The 8,322-nt window shown below is 44.8% G+C and overlaps 1 long non-coding RNA gene across 1 annotated transcript; it reads right to left on the reverse strand.

The window, feature by feature from the left end:
• Positions 1-605: 605 nt before the first annotated feature.
• On the reverse strand, positions 606-5,002 carry LOC115839242 (uncharacterized). The gene is made up of 3 exons (XR_004033974.2): positions 4,109-5,002; positions 1,556-1,629; positions 606-923 (listed from the first exon to the last, which is right to left on the reverse strand). It is a non-coding gene; the product is annotated as an uncharacterized lncRNA (long non-coding RNA).
• Positions 5,003-8,322: the final 3,320 nt, after the last annotated feature.

Genomic DNA, 8,322 nt, shown 5'->3' on the forward strand with positions numbered 1-8,322 from the left:
TCAGGATGCTCCCCAAGCTCTCAGAGCCTGGGCCAGAGACACAGACATTATTGCTCCCCGTCTGCAACTCTGACTCAAGCACAAGTTCCAGCCAAGACGGAAACAGGAGGTAGTGATGGGAACTTGCTGTGTGACTGTGGGAAGGTTAACAATCTCCTTCTCAGGGGTAGCTGTGAGAGTTAAATGAGAAGGTGAGAGTCTTGCTAGTCACACAGTAAGTTCTCAGTAAATGCTAGTTGGGGTATTATGATTTTACATTTTACAGTTGCTTGGCTAGCTCTTCAGAAAGAGGGGTCTCTCACCTCGAGGAGTTTAGGAACCTCCAAGGGAGTTCTGACCACTTTGAGGTCCTGGGGCATCAAGAGAAGTCACTCTAGGGCTTCCCTGGTGGCGCAGTGGTTGAGAGTCCGCCTGCCGATGCAGGGGATCCGGGTTCGTGCCCTGGTCCAGGAAGATCCCACATGCCGCGGAGCGGCTGGGCCCGTGAGCCATGGCCGCTGAGCCTGCGCGTCCGGAGCCTGTGCTCCGCAACGGGAGAGGCCACAGCAGTGAGAGGCCCGCGTACCGCAAAAAAAAAAAAAAAAAAAAAAGAGAAGTCACTCCGAAGGGACAGGAGGGGAGAGCAGCTTAAGCAGCCAAGCTCTCCTGGTGGATGTTAACTTGAATTCACAGGAAGTTTCACAGGGAGATCTTTCCAGAAATGCAGAAGCTGCATTGAAAGTGCACACTGCACCGCCATCTACTGGCCATGTCTTGGAAGGAACGTAGACAAGTAGACAACTGGTCACACTGCTGCTGGTTAATCAAGTAGATTCCTGGCCCACACTCTCAGGGGTACTGGGGTGTCTGCATGTTTATCGAGTCCTTCAGTGGATTCTTGTGCAGGTGGTCCAGTGCCCCCCAGCTCTTCCCATGAGGGGACCCTATTTTAAGGCATGAACAAAAATATTCACAATGATGTGATGCACTGAAATGCACTCTGGCCCAAAACACAACCTGAATCTAATTATGAAGAAACATCAGACAAACCTAAAGAGAGTGACTGGCCTATATATACTCTTCAAAAATGTCAAGGTCATGAGAGACAAGAAGACTGGGAAACTGTTACCAGGAGACTGTTACAAGGAGACTAAAGGAAAACTGATGTAATATATGATCCAAGATTTTCATTCGTTATGTAGGATGTTATGGGACAGTTGACAAAATCTGAATATAGTCTGCTGAAAATAGTATTGTATAAGTGTCAGTTTCATGATTTTAATCATTGTACTATGACTATATAAGAGAATGTCCTTGCTTTTAGGGAATACACACTTAAGTGTTTAGGGGTAAAAGGCCAACAGGTTTGCATCTGACTTGCAAACAGTTCAGGAGGGAAATTTATGTATATATATGTATAATATTGATGAAGCGTGTTCAGGAATTCTTTGTACACTTTTTGCAACTTTTTTAGCAGTCTGAAATTACACTAAAATAAGAAAAAAAATTTTCACAGCCCTACTGAGAAAATAGTGACATAATGCCACCATAAATCAGTTACACATTAAAACCTCACCTTTTTACAGAGCACTTAGTAGGTGCTGGACATGTGCTTTTCATGGTTTATCTCATTAAATGCTCACAGCAATCCTATAAGAGAAATGCTACTATTACCTTCCAATTTTCACATGAAGAAAGCTTCACCTCAGAGAGGTGAAGTAATCTGCCCAATATCACACAGACTGTAGGTGATAGAACTGGGATGGGCTCTGTCAATCCAGAGTCGTAAGAATCCAACTAGCAGCACGTAGGATCCACAACACTAGAAGACACGGTTCTCATTATTGAAAGGACTGGGGACCACTCCTGCAGTTGCCAGATTGAACTCTACCATATCCTCCAAACATACCTGGGCCTTGACTCTGCCTCTGTGCAGACCATTGCTCCTGACCGGCTTTTTTGCTGTCTTTAGTGTCCCTCCCCTACATCCTCTTCTGGGCTGAGAAACCTCTTCCCCCATAGCTCCTTCCCAAGCCCTGTACCTAGGAGGGAACTGTCCCTGCTGTGCAGTCCCACAGCCCTATACTTGTCCTTCTCTCAGAGAATATCCTATTCTCCATCTCCCGCTATAATCCTTTGGCAGAGGCAAAAGAGGGAAGCTATTGCTGGCTCCAGCTCTGCACTCAGACAGACCTGGATTTGAAACTTGGCTCTGCCGTTTACTGGCTGTGTGATCTTGGGCAAGTCACTTCACCTCTCTGAGCATCTTATAAGTAAAACAGAGCTATGATAACCCAACTCATTATAAAGAGAAAGAAAGATGAGCTATATAAGACATTTCCTATAATATCTGGCAAGCAGCAAGTACTTAAAAATGTTAATTACTATTCCTGTGTCCTACCTCCATAATGACTGTTTTAAATTTTTTCAGATAAATTAGTTATAAGCTTGTGACAAAGTTTTACTTTGATCATGCCACAAAGCCAAGTCAGAGTTCCCTTTTGTTAAGGACATTTCCCAGGAAAACAGAATGGTTGGATAAGCATTATTAAACTTATATCTTGAATACAAGATAAATGTCTGATAATCAGCTGAGTGTTTGGGTAGCTGATTTCTCCAAGGAGGTTTTAATCTTGTTAGAGTTTATCAGAAAATTGCTTAAACATTTATCAAGAATGCTAATTTCCTCCCAGAAGGAGATTGTGAATTGCATCAAGCAAGAGAGTTCTATACCAGATCGTGATGGGAACACTCTGCTCTTAATCAAACTCATAATAATCAAGGCTGACATTTCGTGGGGGTTCACTATACACCCAGCATGGAGCTGTGTCACAGGCCTAGCCTTGAAGCAGATCCTGGATGTATTTTGTCACTGTGCCCTGTTCTGACTTAGTTCAGAGTCAGACTATGCAGGAGGCTACAAAATGCTGGTGGAATGTGTGAACGGGAGCAGCGGCCATCACGTCCCAGGACTTTGCATGATGTGGGACACACACCCTCTCCTGTCCTGCACACCACCAAGATGGAAACAAACAGGTTTCTGAGAGTAGAGACCGTCCACTGTTCCCCCAATATAATGGGATGTAAGTACATGACTTGGTTAGGCTTTCCGGTTCAATACTGTCAAGAAAGTCCTTTACCAGCTAGATGACAAAGTGCTTAATTCTGGCCACAGAGCCTGGCAGAGAGACCAAAGGCTCATTACCAAGCATGGATGCCTTTCCTCTGGCAGACAATAAGGAGTTGGATCCAAGCTGCTCATTAGTTTCTTTAGGGATTTGTTGGACATCTTGCTACTACGCGAACAAACAGATGGACTTGGCTGTTGGCCACAAGGATATTTAAGAAGGAACGGATCTGCCTACCCATTGTGAGAAGCAAAACACTGTGTCTGAAGGGGGTGCACTGCCTCCCATATGGTTTGGGGATGAAGTCAGTGGTCTTCAAAGTGGGGTCCCCTGACCGGCAGCATCAGTATCACCTGGGAATTTGTTAGAAATGCGAAGTCTTGGTCCCCACCCCAAACTCACTGAATCAGAAACTCTGAGGTGGGATCCAGCACTCTGTGCTTTAACAAGCCTTCTAGGTGATTTGGATGCACATTCAAGTTTGAGTTAAATTGGGCTAAGTTGTAATACGTTTTCCTCTTTCTGTCTTCTCTGGCTTCCCCACATCTTCTCTTCCTCCCCATCATCTTCCATCTTTCTCCTCTACAAACCAACACCTTCTCATAATCTCCTGGGATTGAATATAAGTACTCAGCTGGGTTGTGAGACCATCCGTGGATCACCAAGAAAGACGGAAGATTATCAAACTCCAGAAAATGGTCACATTCTCCCAGCTGAACGTTTGAGAACAGGCCTGCCTGGATGAGCTAGAAGACACCTTGATGGCATCTGAGGCCACAGCACCACATGCTTCTGAGGCAGAAACAAGATCAGGCCAGAGTTTGGGGTCTGTGCTGTCCTGGAGCCAGCCATGGCTGCTCAGAGCAAAATAGCTCAGGGAAAGAACGGCAACTGGGAGAAGAGGTGAAGAAATGGCTGCAGGTGACCACAAAGAGGCCTGGCACAATGGAGCCATGCAGAGGAAAATGCAGCAGCGACAGGATGGATCTATGGAAACACACCAGCATGTACTGGGCTCTTGAATGGATTTCCTGCAGGTCTGGGAGCTGATATTCAGTGGATGTTCAAGGAAAGGGTGACTCCTGAAGGCTGGAGAACTTGGGACACTCATGTGACACCTACAAAAAGAAGGCACAGTCAACTGATCCTTTCAATAAACATTTGCAATTCACCATGGCATATGCTGAATTTTAGGCAGAGGGCAGATCTGGTACCTCACTCTGGTACTGTGGTCCCTTCTAGCAAGTTCTCCATCCAGCTCCACAGCCATCTCTAGGTCTACTTAGACCACTTAGGATCCCAGGCAGCTCAGGGAAACTAAATTTCAAAGCCTCCTGCTATGGACAGAGTTATGTAACCCCAAAATTCGTATGTTGAAGCCTAACCCCCAGTGCGCTGGTATTTGGAGTAAGGAACTAATTAAGGTTAAATGAAGTCATAAGAGGGAAGCCCTAATCTGGTAAAATGAGTGTCCTTATAAGAGACACCAGGCGTATATACAATGGAATATTACTAAGCCATAAAAAAGAATGAACTTTTGCCATTTGCAACATCATGGATGGACCTGGAGGGTATTATGCTAAGTGAAATAAGTTAGATAGAGAAAGTCAAATACTGTATGTTATCACTTATATGTGAAACCTAAAATACAAAACAGGTGAATGAATACAATAACAACAAAAAGAGACACCAGGGAGGCCACTCTCTGTCTCTCTCTGTCTCTGCTATGTGAGGACATGGTGAGAAGGCGGCCATCTGCAAGTCAGGAAGAGAGACCCCACGGGAAACCAAATTGGCTGGCACAATAATCTTAGACTTCCTGGCCTCCAGAACTGTGAGAAAATGAATTATTTTATTTAAGCCACCCAGTCTATGGTATTTTGTTTTGACAGCCCAAGATAATGAAGATAGTTCCCTCTGCCTGACCTCACCAGGCTGTCCAGTTGTCCTGGATATACTACAGGGTAGGACAGGGGATAGTTCAAGAAGTGGCTTCTTTCAGATTGCTAAATGGGAAGCAGAGTAAATGATTTCCCTCCTGTCCTCAGCGTTCCCTCTAATGCACCTTTCCCCCTGCAAGCCAAAGTCCACAGAAGAGACACCTTGGACCCCTCAGCCCTCTGTCCAGGATCCAGTCTCCCTCACCAGTGGGCCAACACTAGCCTTGGGACATCCCAGATACTGCAGCCAGTTGTATCAGGAACTGGCCCCACCACCAACAGGCTGACACTAAATCTGAGACCCACAGCCCCACAGTCACCCACTCCAGAACCCAGCCCTGCCCACCAGTGAGCCAGCACTAGCTCCAGAACCACCCCAGGATCACATAGCCAGCAGCCCCACGACCCAGCCCTGCCAGCCAACCAGTGGCTGGCAGCCTCTACACAAGGTAGGGCCTGACAACAAACGAGACCAAGTGCCAGCCACACCTACCAGATGGCCCACAGCAGTCAGTCTGCCACAACACTCAGCCCAAAGAGTGGGCACCCCTAGAGCATATAGCTCTGGTGACCAGAGAGAGGAGTGTGCTGCTGAGATACATAAGACGTCTCCTACAAAAGGCCACTTCTCCAAGGATGGGAAATGTAAACAACCTACCAGATACACAGAAATAAAAAGAGCAAATTAGGCAAAATGAGGTGACAGAGGAATATCTTCCAAATGAAAGATCAAGATAAAACCCCAGCAGAAGAACTAAGTGAAGCTGAGATAGGCAATCTACCCCACAGAGAGTTCAAGGTAATGATCATAAAAATGTTCAAAGAAGTTGGGAGAATATTGGATGAACAGAGTGAGAAGTTAGAATTTTTTTTTTTTTTTTTCCCGGTACGCGGGCCTCTAACTGTTGTGGCCTCTCCCATTGCGGAGCACAGGCTCCGGACGCGCAGGCTCAGCGGCCATGGCTCACAGGCCCAGCCCCTCCGCGGCATGTGGGATCTTCCCGGACCGGGGCACGAACCCGTGTCCCCTGCATCGGCAGGCGGACTCTCAATCACCGTGCCACCAGGGAAGCCCGAGAAGTTAGAATTTTTTAACAAGGTTAGAAAATATAAAGAAGAACCAGAGATGAAGAATACAATAATTGAAATGAAAAATACCTAGAAGGAATTTCTAGAAAATTTCCTAGGAGGAGTCAACAGTAGACTAAATAATACAGAGGAATTGATCAGCAAGCTGGAAGACAGATTAGTGGAAACCAATGAAGCTGAAAGAAAAAAGAATAAAGATTAAAAAGAAATAAGGACAGTTTAAGAGATCTCTGAGACATCAAGCATATTAATATTCACATTATAGGGGTCCCAGAAGAAGAGAGAGAGAAAGGGGCAGAGAACATATTTGAAGATATAATAGCTGAAAATTTCCCTAACCTGGGAAAGGAAACTGACATCCAGGTCCAGGAAGCACATAGAGTCCCAAACAGGATCAACACTAAGAGGACCACACCAAGACACATTGTAATTAAAATGGAAAAAAATTAAAGGGAGAATATTTGAAGCAGCAAGAGAAAAACAACTAGTTACATACAGGGGAACTCCAATAAGAATACCAGCTAACTTTTCAGCAGAAACTCTGCATGCCAGAAGGGAATGGCATGATATATTCAAAGTGATAAAAGGGGAAAGCCTACAACCAAAAATACTCTACCCAGCAAGGCTCTTTTCATTCAGACTTGATGGAGAGATCAAAAGTTTTACAGGCAGGCTGGGCTTCCCTGGTGACGCAGTGGTTAAGAATCCGCCTGCCAATGCAGGGGACGTGGGTTTGAGCCCTGGTCCGGGAAGATCCCACGTGCCACGGAACAACTAGGCCTGTGAACCACAACTACTGAGCCTGCGTGTCTGGAGCCTGTGCTCGGCAACTAGAGAGGCCGCGATAGTGAGAGGCCCGCGCACCGCGATGAAGAGTGGCCCACTTGCCGCAACTAGAGAAAGCCCTCACACAGAAACGAGGACCCAACACAGCCAAAAATAAATATAAAAATAAATTAATTAACTTTAAAAGAAAAGACCTAAAGAAGAAATACATGGTGAATATCTTTAAAAAAAATAGTTTTACAAGCAGGCAAAAGCTAAGAGTTCAGCACCACCAAACCAACCTTATGAGAAATGTTAAAGGGACTTCTCTAAGTGAAAAAGGAAGGGCCACAACTAGAAACAAGAAAATTAAAATGGGAAAAAATCTCATTGATAAAGGCAAATACACAATAAAGGTAAATTAGCAGTGTGTAAAGCTACTGTGAAGTTTGAAAGACGAAAGTAGTAAAATCATCTATGACTGCAATAAGTAGTTAAGCGATACACACACAAAAAGATGTAAAATATGATGTTGAAAACAGTAAATGTGGGGGTGGGGAAAGTAAAAATGCAGGGTTGTAAAAATGTATTTGAACTTAAGAGATCAGGAACTGAAAATAATCACATATAGCCGCGGAGCGGCTAGGCCCGTGAGCCATGGCCGCTGAGCCTGCGCATCCAGAGCCTGTGCTCCGCAACGGGAGAGGCCACAACAGTGAGAGGCCCGCGTACCGCAAAAAAAAAAAAAAAAAAAAAAAAAAAAAAAAAAGCACATATAGATTGCTATATACAGTGGGGGGAATATAGTAAATAACTATGCAGTATCTTTGTATGGTGACATATTGTAACTAGACTTATGGTGGTGATCATTTTGAAATGAATAGAAATACCAAATCACCATGTTGTGTAACAGGAGCTAACATAGTGTTGTAGGTCAGTTATACTTCAAAAACAAACACATAAACAAACTCATAGAAAAAGAGATCAGATTTGTGGTTACCAGAGGCAGAGGGTGAGGAAAGGGGGAACTGAATGAAGGCAGTCAAAAGGTACAAATTCTCCATTATAAGATGAATAAGTACTAGGGATGTCATGTACAACATGATAAATATAATGAACACTGCTGTACAGTATATATGAAAGTTGTTAAGAGAGCAAATTTTAAGAGTTCACATCACCAGAAAAACTTTTTTTCTATTTTTTTTTTTGGCTGCATTGGGTCTTTGTTGCCACACACGGCTTTCTCTAGTTGCGGCGAGCGTTGACTACTCTTCATTGCAGTGTGCGGGCTTCTCATTGTGATGGCTTCTCTTGTTGCAGAGCACAGGCTCTAGGTGTGTGGGCTTCAGTAGTTGTGGCATGCGGCCTCAGTAGTTGTGGCTCACGGGCTCTAGAGCACAGGCTCAGTGGTTGTGGTGCAT

This window comes from Globicephala melas, chromosome 15, assembly GCF_963455315.2.
Source record: "Globicephala melas chromosome 15, mGloMel1.2, whole genome shotgun sequence".
Taxonomy (NCBI): domain Eukaryota; kingdom Metazoa; phylum Chordata; class Mammalia; order Artiodactyla; family Delphinidae; genus Globicephala; species Globicephala melas.